The 16,539-nt window shown below is 36.3% G+C and overlaps 1 protein-coding gene across 1 annotated transcript in view; it reads left to right on the forward strand.

The window, feature by feature from the left end:
• LOC111594978 (mushroom body large-type Kenyon cell-specific protein 1) overlaps positions 1 to 16,539 on the forward strand; it is a 56,954-nt gene that overhangs the window by 28,310 nt on the left and 12,105 nt on the right. The gene's annotated exons all lie outside the window — the stretch shown is intronic.

Genomic DNA, 16,539 nt, shown 5'->3' on the forward strand with positions numbered 1-16,539 from the left:
ACCAATTGCTTGACAGTTACTGTGAAATTTCACGGCATACGTGACGTATGAGTAATGTGTGCATTTCAAGCCGAAGCCAACTCGAGTTATGGCAAACTCAATTCAAACTCACAAAAAAAAAACCAGCTTTGTCAATCCATTCGCTTAGAAAATGTGCTAAAACAAATGCAAATGAATTTGCACATTTCGATTTAAACACGAAGTGACAAACACTCAGAAATTTCAAATAATAATAATAAAAACAAAACATATACAAAATAATATCGTTGTGTGTGTGCAGAACAAGTTTTGGAAAAGCTGTAGAAAATATATATTTCGAAGCAAAAGCAAAAATAAAAAAAGAATGCGAAGGCCGCACTTAAGAAACAAAAACGAAAACCTTTAAACAAACGTTAGGCACAATTTTGTGCTGCCTTTTTAGTATGGCAGATTGCTGCCAACTTTAGTTACTCTTATGATATTTGAAAACTAGACAGGTGTACTAGGCAACTGCTTGGAAACTCTGGGTCAACTTGTCTGCTGGGAAGTTCAGCGGAAAATATTATATTTTGCATTAAATTTTTCTATGGAAATCGTCTTTGATAAACGAGCTGCAGAGCACAAGTTGTACGTTAGGGAACACTATCTATATGCTTCTCTCTCTCTATATGTTTTATATGTATATGTGTTTATAGATCCATATACTCGTTTCTCCATATATCTCTGCATATGTCGTTTCTCCTCTTTTGCCTTCCTGTTCTTTCTCTCTTTCTTTTTTTTTTTTTTTTTAAATCTGTGCACCTTATTTACTCTTTCTCTGAATTCCTCATGTTTTTCTCTCTTTTTCTCTCTCTCTCTCTCTCTCTATTAAATTCTATAATTTCTTATCTCATGTTTTCTCTCTCTCTCTATTAAATTCTATAATTTCTCATCTCATGTTTTCTCTCTCTCTTCCTCTCGTGCCCTTTGTATCTTTCTCTGTTTCTCTCGTTCCCTGGGTATCCCTCACTGTCTCTGTCCTGCTCTGTCTCTGTAGATATCTGTGGATCTGTGGCTTTCTCTCTCTCTCTCTCTCGCTCTGTCTCTCTGCCTTTGTCACTCTCTCTCTTTCTCTCTCTTTGTGTCTCTCTCGCGCTTTGTCTCTGTCGCTCTCTGTCTTTGTACCTCTTTAACCCTGTTGCTCTCTGCCACCATCTCTCTTTCTGTCCCTTTCTTGCTCTACAACTATCGTTACCTGGCTTGAGCTCATTGTATTTCTTTCACTCTAACTCTCGAAAGCCGCTAGTGCACAGCAACAAAGTTACGATCCCATTACCGGGTATCTGCCAGGCGAGCCTATGCACTTCTGAGGCCTTTCCACTGCTGAAGCAACAGCTGTTGCAGCTTTATCAAATATGCAAAGTTGTTTTGAAATTCACAAAGTTTTCCAAGTCCAGCCCACTCAGAATTGTGATATATCAATTAATTTATAGTTGCATTGGAGCAAAGTTAAATCGCTGAAGGACTTAGGCAACAACAACAATAACTAAATGCAACAGTTTTTCCGTTGTCTTCCTTTAAGTCCTGGCTGACATTTATTTGCACGCACCTTGCCATATCCAGTCTGAGACGTTTTCATCTTTGCGCAATGCTTACGAGGACTATCGTTGGCAGTCAGCCTTCAGCTATAGATACGCACACATACAGACAGTTGTAGATATAGATATAGATATATATATATATATAAGTATTGGTCAGACATCGTGTAACCTTCTGGCCTGGCTGCTTGGCAACAGCAAGCAGCAAGCAGCAAAGCTCGCCTGCTCGCCCGCCGGACGAATAATAAAAGTAAATATGAGAAATTGCATCTATTTTATTTGCGATTTCGATTGTCTGGCCAAGAAAGCCATGCCATGGTGGGCGACCAATGACAAACTAAAGCAAAGTGGACGCAAAATATAATACTCTATTGGCAGCTGTATCTTTTGTGTCAGCTCGAATTTCCAACTGTTTCTTTGCTGCATCATTTGGTCGTCATCAAATGCTGTTTTCTGCACCATCATAATTTAATAATATAGTAATTAAAATAATTATAATAATTTTATAATCACTCAAATAGTTTATAACAAGGCACAGAGCTAAGCTGTGAGCATTAGCCAAATATGCGGGAGGCGCGCCCAGTTGCAGTTACAAGCTAAGCGCCTACTGTGACGCCAGCAGAGATCAGCACACACACACACACGCACACAAACCATGAACTGGAAAACCTTGAAAACTCGACAACAATTTTTTATTTTGTTTTATATGTTGCGCATTTACTTAGCGTATCTATAAGATACTTTTTGTGTTGTCACAAGATGTGGGCAATTCTTGGTATAAGTATATATACACATATCAGAAAATATATATATATAAGCATATATTAGAGTTGCCACCCCAAATGCACGTTGTGTGCAAAATGCATGAGAAATGAGTTGCAAAAGAAACATTGGCAAAGTGAAAAAACAGCAGAAATAATTGCCACGCATAATGGACAGGTGAATTTGATTATATTCTCGCCACTAGCTGCTGCGCGCTTCTTTAATATATTTCTCCGCACACACACACAAGCACACACACACACATGTAATTATATTACGTAGGCCTATTTAGAGGCCCATCTGAACGACCTGCCACGCATGTCCCAACCGCATTATAACAATTTTCTTTTTGCTTCTGCTGCTACCTCATTTCATTCTCTTTTATTTTTTCTGTATTTCTCTAGCATTTCCCTTTGTTTCTTATTTTTTTTGTGTTCAGCTAGGGTTAGTTGGCTCACCTTGCTGTGGGCCGTGCTGGCTGCCTGCATTTGTTTTGATACAAAATTCGATTTGCTTAAGTGCGTTCGCATTACAATTTTCTAAACTGAATTATTTGTGCCGCATTCTTTTTTCCTCTCATTTATTTTGCATAAATTACGGCCCAGCCTAGGCCTTTTTATTAATTAGCCATTTGCCTTTGACAGCGCTGACGTGTAATGCGTTTAAAACCAAAGCGAACCAACAAATTGATTAGAGCACTTCAAATTGCCTTGGCCTAGCCGACGTTTTGTTTGTTTGCGCTTACTGATGTGCAGTCAAGGCCCGCCGCTGCCGCTCGACTCAGCTCAGCGCCATGTGGGCGACGTTTTGGCGGCGCCAAATTTGGCTTGCAACAAAATTTACAACAAATTGCAATAATAAATAAAACGAAAACGACGAAAAAAAAACTGAAATACAATGCACGCCTTAGTTTAAACTGCACTAAATCAACAAAATTGTTGTTGTTGTCGTTGCTGTTGTTGCTGGCAAAGTGCAACACAATTAACACCCCAAATACACATAGAGAGACGAGGTTTAGCTATACTTTTTTTTTTTGTTAACAGTAAAATTTGTTTGTTTAGCGAATTTTGCCAGAGACATACAAACATATAGCACTGGCCATACATAGAGAGTTACTGTTGTACACACAGAGGCTTGTTAATGAAAATAAGCAACAAAGCCAAGCGGTCACCAGACGGTAAGACAGACAGACAGGCAGACAGACGGACGCACAGACAGTCAAGCAGGCAGGCATTCAGGCGGCTTGGCGGCATGCAAATGCACAAAAAAAAACGAGTTTTGCAAAAAAGAAAAATACAAAAATTAGAGAATTTTTTCAGCATATACGAAAATGCGCAAAATACACTAAATAAGTAAAAACGTCAATAACTAACAACAAAAAAAGTAGTTACGAAAAATTGTTGAAAAAAATGAGTCAAAGGCGAAGACGAAGGTGAAATACCTTAGTTAAAACAATTATGAGAGATGGTATAGAAATGCTATAAAGCGTTTCTCATAAGGGCAAATTAAATGGCAAAGATATGAGAGAGAATTATTGATATATACTTTAGTATAGATATGAGAGGGAAGTGTACATATCTATATATATATATATATATATGTATATAGGTTTAGTATAGTTAATTAGTTTTATTAATATACATTTTCTTTTAAAAAGAAAAATAAAATAAATTAGTTTTACAATTAATGTTTTTAATTAAAATTATAAGTATTGATTTACAATGCTTTAAGATTTTTTTAAAAATATTTCTATCTATATAATATTAAATATATATATCTATATGGCATAATAGAGAAGGGCACATATATAGGTTTAATATCGTTTAAAGCTTTAAGCTTTTTTTTAAATATTTATATCTATATAATATAAATGATATATATCTATATGACATATAATAAGCTTTGATTGTTTAGCTACGACATGATTAGTCGCAATTTTCTTGCTACCAAAAGGCCGTACTAAGTCAGAGAGGGTCAAGGTGCAACACAGAGACACAGGTGTGAACATGTGAGCATGAGCATAACTAATGACTGAAAGTAGTTTGAGGCATACATTGAACTAGGATTTTACGTGAAGAGCACACTTCAAAGCAAACATGAATTTATCGAAATGTGTTTTGTTTATTTATTTTTCATCCTATATTAATTTTATTTACTCTAACAGTCTCTTCCGTAGTTGCAGTGTAATGTATGTAAAGCATGTTCTTTAAGCTCTGAATGGGTTTAATTTCTGTAAATTTGAACAAACGCTTCGATAGCCCTGAGAAATTCTTAAATTATCGTACATCAGCGCCTAGCATTAATTTCGAACTTAGCGCAGAACCAATTCAAAAAAAGAAAAGAAAAGAAGAAAATAATGCAAAATGCACTCAATATGGAGGCAAAAGAAAATTAACGAAGGCGCCGCAAAGCGAAATTGTATAATATGCTAATACAGTTGCAGCTCTACCTGTGTGTGTGTGTGTGTGTGTGTGTGTGTTGATTAGGCGTGTGAGCAGCCAGCGCAGCTTTTAGCTACATTTTTGCCTTAGCTGCAAATTTCAAATTTCATTTTCAAGTTCAAACCGTAAATCGAAATGTAATTCGAGTGCATTGCTATAGATACGATTGGAACTCATTGCAGATTGGAATGTTACGCAGGCTTAGCTTTAGTGGCATTCTCAACTAACTCAACACCTGGTTTCATTTATTCACGAATGTCGTTTGATTGAGAATGCGAATCTTTAGATAGCTTTTACCTTCCTCCGCTTTCCATTTACTTTGTGGCGAGTCTTTTTAGTCTTGAAAGCTACTTCTATGTTCTCATAGCATCTTTATCAAAATATATTGATATAAGTTTCAAAACATGTATATCTATTTGCTTGGGATATATATATCTATTGCTAATTGCCAATCGATCAATACTGAATCAATTCTAATTAAAATAATTACCTTGATATATATTCTAGAAATTGTAAATCCATTTGATTTGTTTTGTTTCCAAAACGATATTAAATATTGAAATGCAAATTTCATTGAGTTAATTGCAGTTGCTAAAACAACAGCTAAACACGAAAACCATTTTGATGGGGCATAAATATTTAAAACTGGCGCAAAACTTGTCTAATCGAGCTGAAAGCACAGGGAGCCAAGGGGAAAAGTTCTTGAGAACTTTTGCTCACGGCAATTAGACATAAATTAATCGCTTTCAATTAATAAGCACATTTGTTATTGTTAATTTTCTTCCTCTTTTCGTTTTCGTCTTTTTTTTGCCATTTGAATAAATGTTGATTATTTGAGCGAGTCGCGCAAAAGTAAATAAATAAATGAAATATTTAGCTAGAAAAATGTTTTTTTTTTTCCTTTTCATTTTCATCGTTTTGCCAAGCCTTAGACTGGCGTATCGAACACGCCCAGTCGGCCACGCCCACTGTTCGTGCCGCCTCGTTTGACGTTTGCGGAATTAAGCGCTGAAATTGTAACCAAATATGGCACAACAAGTTCAATTCTAATTCCAATTCCAATTCTAATTCTAATTCTAATTTACTGAGACGCTTTGTGCAAACGGCTGTCCGGTTTTTGCTTGCATTTTCGTATCAATTGATTCAAGGTTTCTGATTTGACGCCGTCCCTCTCGCACTCATGCTGTTTATACAACAAATACATACACACATATATCTTTATATATTATATATATGTATATATATATATGTATGTATGTATACAAAATTCACGTATACAAATCGTGCGCTTTCGTTGGAAGTGACAAGAAATGCATTCTTAAGTAATTGAAAATTAAAGCGAACTCAACGCGAATGCCAACACACGAAATTCCCTTTTCGACAGCGACTTGTGCCACACAAAGTATAAATTATTTATATAATTACTTGATCTCTTCCAGTATTCAAATTGAGTAGTCGGACGCTATGGAAACTGATCACAGGAATACACAATCAATTTGTGGACTCATTTAGTCTGAATTCTGACTTAGATTTGCTTTGAGCATATATTCCAGACATAAGGAAAGAGAGCGAGGGAGACTGAAATAGAGAGAGAGAGAGAGAGAGAGAAACAGGGATCGGAAGAGGAAGAAAGGAAAGCGATAGAATAAGAGAGAGCAACAAATGTAGAAAGACGAATAAACTGAGATGAGCTGAGATGAGATGAGATGAGATGAGATCTATAGATGAAAAGAAAGAGAGATTGAGAGAAAGAGAAAAAAAAGACAAATAAAAACAAAAATAGAGAGAGATGGAAAGAGAGAGCGACGTAGAGAAATACACAGCCGCTGAAATAGATAAATTAAGAGTGAAAAAGAAGAAATGAAGAAAAGAGATAGACACAGAGATAGACTTCTATAGACAGTAAGAAAGACGCATAGGGAGATAGATAGGGAGAGAGCAAGAGAGAGAGAGAGACTGATAGAAAAAAGGAGACAGACAAAAAGATGCTGAAAGATACTGATACAGACAGAGAGAGAGAGAAAGAGAGAGAGAGAGAGAGAGAAAAAAAGAGAGTGAGCATTGAGAGTGAGGGTAAAATAGGAGGTAAAGATACTAAAATAAGTTAAATAGGAACACTAAGTAATATAAACAATTTCCCTGGTTTGCTAAAGGTTTTCCAATTTCTCTTTATACTATATATCTTATATCTTGTCTTAACTAAACTTTAAAACTTTCTATATTTAATTCTGCAGCAATTATTGCTATAAAAAAAATAGTTTCGACTTTAATATTTTTATTTTTAATCATAAATATTTTACATAAATATCTTACCAAGAGATGGCTTAAGAAGTCAAATAATTTAAAATATATTTTTATTTATTTTATTTTCAATTTTCTTTCAACTATAAATTGCATATGAAAATATAGCAAAATATATAAATTCATATATACATATATACATACATACATATATATATGTATATATATAATTTAAAATATATTTTTATATTTATTTTTAAAATATAGCAAAATATATAAATTCATATATACATATAAATATATATATATATATATATATATATATATATATATATATATTTAATTATTTGTATATAGTTATTAAATTTGTATATTACTCAATTCCCTATTATTTTTATGCATTTTTTGTAATTTAAAAACATTTGCGAGCGCTTTAAATTTGCTACTTAATAAGTAAGCCGTTCGATTATGCAGCTTTCAATTGAGTTAAATGAACGATTGCATAACTCGATTTGCAATTGGAGTCGGAAAAAAATGCTGGGTATGACTGTCAATTGGCTCCTTAGCGCGCAGGACGTTGCCACAAATCACGGACAATCACAATCAGCGAAGCCCGCAACAAACGAGAAGAGCAAACGCAAAAAAATAGCTGGCAGATAGGAGCTACAGGCATGGCAGTTGCCTGCCGCGCGAGGATAACACTCACATACGAGGTGTTGCCATATTGTGGCAGCTGTGTGCATGTGTGTGTGTGTGTATAAACAGCAGCCGCGAAAAAATTGGCTGCTGTTACTGTTTTTTGTGTCGTGTTGCCTCCAATGCAATCAAGTGGACGCTGCATTAAGCGAGCAACACACACGAAAAAAATGGCTGCTGTTGCTGCTGCTGTTGCTTGTTTGCGCGTCGCGCCTAGAGTACTGCAGCGCGGCCGTCAGTCTGGGCCCGTGACGGGTCCGGGCGAGGCCTAAAAGGATTAAGGCGATCTGTGCGCAATCCGCGCAATTATCCTTTCATTGCATTGGCTGAGGGTGCAGCCGCTGTCGCTGTCGCAGTCGTTCGCGTTGCCAGAAGCAATTAGTTGCATCACTCAACACTCTTTTTTGCTGGCACTCGTCTTTCCCACTCGCTTTATTTTTTCTTTTTTTGTTTTTGGGCAGTTGACTTTTGGCTACATGTGGCTGGCTGGCTTTTCGTTGCGGGCATTGTTCATGCGGCGTATACGCAACGCTTGCTCTGCACTCATACGGCAATCATTTTTATGAAGTTTCTGTTGCCTCTTTTTTGTGTGCTGGCCAGAGCGGCTACGTGTCCATTTGAAGTGCACACTTAAGTGGCCCTAATTGGTTTCACACACACACGCCGCAGCAACAAGTGGAGCTGGCATTTTTGGGGTAACTCAACTTGGCCAGTTAGACTGCTGTCAAAAACAAGGCTTCTATTAACTAACTAAACGAGCAGTTAGTGTGCACATGTATGCGAGTGTGTGTGTGTGTGCGAGTGTGTGTGCGTGTGTCAGTTTGTCTATCGTTCTGTCTGCAGCTTCAATTCACTTTGCTTTGCTGACTACGGCAACCCATTCATGTCCGTGTCGAGTGCACAACTGTTGAGTGTGCCAGACGACAGCAACAACAACAACAACAACAACAACTCTTTGACTAAAGAACGAGCAAAATTTAAATGTGCTCTCATGAAAAATAGTTTACTGCCACTTGTTGGCTTCGCTGAACTCAAACAGCAGCCAGCCAGCATTTCAATTGAAATACCAGCTGTTGCTGTTGTTGTTGTCATCATTTGCTCGTTGTTCGTGCCATTTGGCGTTTAGTGTGGCAGCCAGCCAGTGTAAGCCAAAAATCCATTCATTGTAAATTCAGCTAAATCCATGAATAAAATTTTGCAGCCAGACTGGCTGTCTGTCGGGCTGGCTCATCTGTTGCCCAAGCTTCGTTTTATTGCACACAAATGCTGTCGCGCTCACTCGTCTCTCTCTGCCTCTCTCTCTCTCTCTCTCTCTGGCCAAATTGAATTTCCGAATTCAATGAATGAATTGTTTTAGCTTTTGTTTAGTTATTTAGCTAGCGGATGTGGCGTGCCTTTTTTGCGTTGCATACTTTCAGGCTGCCTGTTGCATGCAGCCTCACAGCGCACACATGCAAGTCTATATATATATATATATATTTATATATATATATAAATCAGCACATATACATATCACACATATATAACATGTATAGCGCCTGTTGCCTTTGCTATTTTAATGTCCTACTCTGTCGCTCTGTTGGCTGCCCAATCTTTTGTTTAGCTTTTTGCTCTTGGCAATTGTCTAGTTTTTGTTGCGAACGCTGCTGCCTCTGCTGCTGCTGCTGCTGCTGTTGTTGTTGCACATTTTATTGCGCTCTGCTTTGCAGAAATGCGGAAATTGCATTTCTCTGCATTTTACATTTCAATAAATTTCCCACAAGCTGCTCTTCGCCTTTGCGTTTTATGTCGTCATTTCAGCATGACTCCATTTATATAAAAAATAATAATAATAATAAATTCTTGTTTTTTTCCTCGGTTTGTTTCATTTTTGTTTTGCACCAAATTTATTTGGCCATCTTGTTGGTTTATAACGCTTTTAAATTGGCTGCCAGCAAACTGACTGACAGTTTATGCACGAACGTTGAAGTAACTCAATAAAAATGGCAAAATTATTAGATAAAGCTGCAGTTGCGGTGCGAAGGTGTTGCTTGATAAATTAAATTTCTGCCAGCATGGGAAATAAGCTATAAAAATGTGAAGAAAATGCATTTGATTCTTGGTTGAAATTTTGTTTTATATATGCAAATTCTTAGATAGCAAGAGTAGTAAGAAGATAGAGACAGAGCTGATAATCTACTTCCTTTTGCTTATGTTTTTTCTGGTGACTAAAAAAGAAACTTAACTTGAATGATTACCATCGAAAATGTTGCCAAAAAGTATTTGTAATAAGTATACACTCTTGCCAGATCGCTTCATATGATATATATTGTTACAATCCTCAAGCCCAAACAAGTTTAATTTTATTTTATTTTAATTTAAGTCAGCGCATAGTAACAGCAATAGAAAGCAAAGTAACTAAAATAAGTAAACTTTACTTTTTATATAAGAAATAATTGTAATAAAAATAAATAAAAATATTTAGCGAACGACAGATTAGAAATCTTATAAAAATTTTAATTAAAATAAAATTAAATAATAAATAATTATCAATCCAAACATTTTAATTAAAAGTCAAACTTAAATAAAATAAATTTGTAAGTTCAACCTATTCACAGACGTCTTGATCTTACAATTCTATTTTATTTATTTTTTTTTTTAATTTTATTATTTATTTTAATTTTTTTAATTTTAATAAATATTTTGCATCATAGAGAGTTTCTTAGCCACAGTTTATTATTTATTATTTAATTTCATTGTTATTAAAATTTATGGAAAATTTCTGAAGTAAATTTCAAACCAGTTAAGGTCCAAAAATAGCCTTAGATATAGGCGTATAGCTCATTATAATAAACCCAAAGAAATTTTTAGGCATTGAGGGGATGAAATTTTATTTTATCTTATTTTTATTTTTTTTTAATTAAAATTTATTTTGAAATAGGCTTATATGTTTGAAATCAATATATATTCTTAAACATATACTCAAGTCTTTTTATGTATTAATATTTTAGTTATTTGTGTTCTAAAATAACTGATAAATCTAGTGAGATTCCAAATAATTTCTAGTCATAGACAACTAAATGTTTCGATTGACATAATCATATACAAATATGTATTAAGATATGAGATCAAAGGCAAGCAAAATTGAAAATGCAAATCTTTATAAAAATATATATATACAAACTTGTTGACAGCTTTAAGAAAAGCTTAAAAATACTAAGAAAACATCAGATTAATTCTATATACATTTTTAAAATATAATTATATATTATATATAATAAATTTCTTTAGGTTTTTTGTTTTTTTCTCAAGATTATTTATTATTAATTATTTATATATATATAAAGAATTTTTCATATAAATTAAGCATGTCTTAGGCACAACAGTAATATTCTTAAACAAGTATAAAAAGAGTTTGTTAAACATTTAATGCAATTAAACCGAAAACGTTGTCAATTTCTGACAATTTTATTGCTGAATGCAAATGCTGATGGGATAACTGCTGCATGGCAGTAGAAATTGTGCTGCCTAATTGCCCATCAATCATCAATCTCACACTTGCAATTAGTGCAGGACTAGCCGGCTCTGTTCCCTCCCTCCCGTTTGCGGGCTAACTGCATACAATTGTTGTACGCGCTGCTCAACAATTACAGCGCTTAAGAGGTTTTCGGTCGAGCTGCAGTTGCCAATTTGAACCAATTTCCTTTCGTAAACGACTCCAAAAGCTGAGCCCACCAATTGAAACGGCGCTGGCCAAACATGCAATCAAATGCAATCGAACGAGACTCCCAAAAGCCATACACACACACACAGGCATGCACGCACAACCGTACACACATTTGAAATTTGGCCGAAAAACGGATGGCCAGCCAATCAAAATGCATGCGGGCCCAAAAGTGCATGCGAAAGCGCATTAGAGTGAGACAACGATAGCGCCGAAACATACATTTCCAAAACGAGGGACTCCCACACCGAGGCCAACAACAACAGCAGGCAGACGAGCATGTCACAGCCGAGCGGCTGCCGAACGAGACGAACGCAACGAAGCCGGGTCGGGCCGAGCAGGGCAATCGAATTTATTTGCTGCTTCTAATTTTCCATATGCCCACAGCGACAACAACGATGACGACGACAATTTCTATGCCAGAGTGACACACAAAAAGTTCTAAACACACACACACACACACACATGTACAGCTGCAGCTGTGTTGTTGCTGTTGTCAGTATGTAAATTGCCAAGTCTTCTTCGGGGTTTTTTTTTTCAAGTTTCGTTTCATTTTTTGAGGCAGGTTTTAACTGTGCAGTTTTGCAAGGGTTGCATCCCAGTATGTGTGTGTGTGTGTGTGTGTGTGTGTGTGTGTGTGTGTGTGACTAGTTTTAGCTGCGTATGTCCTTGCATTTTGTGCAATTCATTTACATTTCAACGCTGCCGCTTTGCATTCCCTTGCGAGTTGGACAATTCGGCCAAAAGCGTTTTAAGTCACACACAAGCAAACTTGTCACGTGTTACACACACACACATACGTGCACGCACACACTGACACACATATAGAGAAGTCGCATGTCCTTTTCATTGCACACAATATTTAACAAGCCCCTCAAAACGCACAGGCAAACGACTCGACTCGGCGCGACGCGACGCGACGCTCGCCGTTCACCGTTAACCGTTTTTAGTTCCTCTTTCAGCTGCTTTCATTTGGATACCGTTCGTTAAGCAGCCTTTGCTGTTGTTTTTGTTGTTTTAGCGAAACTCATTTCTTTGCTACTCACTTTTGGCTTTTGAAACTTTTTGTTTTATTCGGATTTTATCGCACGCTCACTTGCTCACTCACTCTCTGTCTCTGTCTTGCTGCTGGTAACTAATTTGTTGTTGTGGCAGGACATGTGACGCCAAGGGAACATTAAAAGCTATGACGGTGTCCTTTAACTAACTAACTGCCGCCTCTGCCTCCTCTGGCGCCACAATCCACCCGCCGCGGCAATTGTTGCAAGTACGTTGACATTCGACATTACTCAAAATGCTATGCAAAATGCAATGGCGTGTTAACTGCATTCAAAAAACCAAATACTACTACTATAACAAATACAATGAGAACAGCATTGCTCTAAAATTATTTGTTGTTTATTTTGAGAATGCAATAATTTTACTTTTAGCTTAATTATATGCAGCTATATTCAGAGCTCTTAAGCTTAAAAATAAAATATATATAAATAAATATATAAAATATATAAAATATATATTTAAAACGTAATTCATACAGAACTGTTTCGGACTTTCCATGTGTCAATCATAGTTCTCAGCGCTTAAAGCCAAAAATATATAATAATAATAATAATATATAATAATAATAAAATAAAACAATACATCAAAAATCAATATACATTTTATTTGCTTAAAATTAAATTTATTAAAAGCTCCAGAATAAATAACTGATATAAAAAAATTAATTAGAAAATCTTAACTACTTTGTTAAAAATAAATAAATATTTTTGAAAATTTGTTTTGTCAAATGATAAAAATGATAAAAAAATTAGTTAAAAAATCTTAACTCCTTAGTTAAAAATAAATAAATATTTTTGAAAATTTATTTTGCCAAATGACAGGAAACAATATTTATATCTTTTTTTTAAATTGCTATGATTTGACTAAAGAAAAACAAATATATTTTCTAATAAATTAGTAAATAATTATGAAGGCGAATTCTTTACAGTTAAAGTCTTAGACCAACAAAAGATCGATAACATTCTTAAGAAAATACAAAATAAACAATAAATAAAATATTAAAAAATATTATATATACATAAAAAAAATATTATATATATATATATAAAAAAAAACAAAGTAGTCAAATAAAATGAAATATAAAATATAAAATATAAAAATATAAAAAATTCATTATAATTAAAAATAAAATTGATTAGTTTTTTTTAAATATTAATCAATTTAAAAATTTCATATATTTTAAAATTAAATGAAAAACCTATAAAATTTTCTGGAAGAAAATGTATAATTAACTAGAGTCAAATTTTTAAAATCAAATTTAAGTTTTTTAAAAATATTTCATATTTATTTATAATTCATTCTCAAATGAAAGTAGAAAAATAATGCATTTCCTAAAGTTAACTATTATAGTTTTCAGTTTTTTTAAGTAAAATGCACGCCAGATTTATTTTGTATATTTAATTTCAATATTTGCTGTCTTTGCTCTGTATCTTATGTCATTTGAACGCACGTGCTTGGAATACAACACTTTTCGTCTCTAGAACAGCCACATTAAGCATACGCCACGCGGCACATGGCGCAGACTACGCCGCACAGGTCTAATAATCTATATGCGCCACCTTTTGACATTTCATTATGGCACGCACTTGTATTACCAAACTAAACTAGAACAAATGTAAGAAAAAAAAACTAAATAGAAGTAGAGAGAGACAGAGACAAATTGAGAGAGAGAGAAAAGAAAAGCAAATCATGAGGCAAAAATGCAACCAAAAATAAAACCAAAACAACGCTAAGGCCGTAAAAAATGTCAGGTTGTCGCTGTCGACATGTCAGCAATGGCTATAAGTTGACGCTGGCCCTACGGGAGGCGGCCCAGGCGGCAGCACGTTGCATGCCACAAGAACAATGCAACACATAGGCCAAACAGTCGAGCCATTTTGTATCGATAGATATGCCATATACATTATGTATATCATTACTGAAATTTGCTTATGTAACGCGCGTAACTGACATGCCCCCGCCCACCAATTAAAGGATGTGCATTAACAAAAAAAAAGAGAAAAGAGTAAAAAACAACAAAAAATTTTTGTTTTTTTTTTTGCTCTCTCTCTCTCTGCCTGCGTATGACTTTTGCATATGCCATACGAAAAGGTAGCGGCTATGTATGAGTACATTATACATATGTACATATAAATTACGTATACATAAGGGCTTATCTACCAAAGACACACACAGACGCACACATGCACACACATGCAATGCGAGTATGAGCCATATAATGTGTACATTAATCGATAATTGCATTTTTTTTCGTGCATTTCTTTTGCCAGTTTTCATGGGTTGGCGGCCTGTCTCTCATGGCACATGGCATTTCCATATAGGTGTGTGTGTGTATGAGTGTGTATGTGTGTGCCGCTTTTTAAATGAGTTTGCGTGTTTAATTGGTATTTTTTTTTGTTTTTGTGTACCGCTTGTACGTCTCAGCTTAACAAACTTCATATTAATCATACGCCCCGTGTCGTTGCTGACATTTTTAAAGGACAGCATAAACAGGCATTTAAAACAGCGCTCAACTTTGATTAAACGCACTTTCCCTCTTCACAAATTTGTGGCAGTATTTGATGCGCTGTTAGTTTTAGGGCGCCCGCAAGCCGCAAACTGCAAGCCACAGCGCGAGCAAACAAACAAAGCGACAGATAGACTGACAGACGGATAGTCAGGCTGGCTGGCTGGCAGGCAGGCTGACTGACTGGCAAGCCAGCTGACAAGTTGCCTTGAATAGATACTGTATGTATGTATCTACACATGTGTGTGTGTGTGTGTGTCTATCGACAACGTCTAAAGCAGAGGGGTTACAAGAAAGCAAGAAAAAAAAGAGGAACGCCGCAAAAAAAATCTATTTAGCATACATTCAGGCGCTTGCTTGGCATAATGTAAACGCTACTCTGGCAGACGCTGGCAGCATTGAAATACCGGCTCAGCATACGCAATGTGTGTCGCCTAACCACACACAGACCTACACACACACGCACACGCACACGCACAGTCACGTGCCTATGGCTAGGCAGACATTTTGTGCGTGCGTGCAACGCATTGTATGCAACCGCGCTGCAGCAAGCAACCCTTGGAATTTCGCTTGCATATGCGAGTGTGCGTAATGCTGTATGTGTGTGTGTGTGTGCGTGTGTGTGCGTTCGAGCTGGCTGCACTTTAAAGTTGTGAGTTTCGTAAGTCTCGCGCGTGCATTCACCTCGCTTTTTTTGCGCCTTTTTTGGTGCGTGCGACGTCAACGGTAGCAGCAGCAACCCCTGCGGCGGCGACGACGACCCTGTTTATTTGAGCGCCTCAAAAATGCAACGGGTAGCAGCAACGACAACAACAAACTGCAGTTGCAATACAATTTGAACGCTGAAAAAGTTTGAACACGCCGCTCTACTTATGCGGCAGCAGCTGCTGCTGTTGCTGTTGCTGTTGCTAATGCAGTTGTTGCGGCGCCTGTGGCCCACTTGAGCAGCATACGCACGCATGGCACGCACTTTTGCGCAATCAGGACGCGCCAGCGACAAGGACATGACTGACCTGTCGGAGGGGCGCAACTAATTTTACCCAACTTCCGGCTTAACAATATAAAAAAACAAAACTGCATACATAGCTAGAAGAAGAGTGAACGTTGCACGTTTTGTAAATGCAAATGCTTGCAACAAAACTGCTACAAAATGTGCCACCAAAATTGCAGCATTTGTAGAGTTCTGTGGCAAGTCGCCTCACTCACTCACTCGCCCCTCCTCTGCCCCTCTCTCCCGCGCTCTCCGGCTCTGCCTCGATATTTAATTCGCATTTCGTGTGAGTTGACGCGTAACCTTTTTGCCTCATATAAAAGCAGCAAAGTTTTCTTTATTTTTTTTTCAACAATTTCTTTTTTTTTTTTGCTTTTGCTGCACGCATGCCCGCCGTTTCGAGTGGGCTATGCATTTTGCATTAAATTGCATAACTTTTGTGGCAATTAGACGGCATTGGCAAGGATATGCAAGGAAATGCAGTTCGCATATGCAAACAACGAATGCGAATCTATCAATTTGCAGCCGTGGCGTATACGTAATAATACGCATACGCAGCCTGTGCCAGGGCCAACAATTCTTTT

This window comes from Drosophila hydei, unplaced genomic scaffold, assembly GCF_003285905.1.
Source record: "Drosophila hydei strain 15085-1641.00,03,60 unplaced genomic scaffold, DhydRS2 tig00000290-arrow-arrow-pilon, whole genome shotgun sequence".
Classification (NCBI taxonomy): domain Eukaryota; kingdom Metazoa; phylum Arthropoda; class Insecta; order Diptera; family Drosophilidae; genus Drosophila; species Drosophila hydei.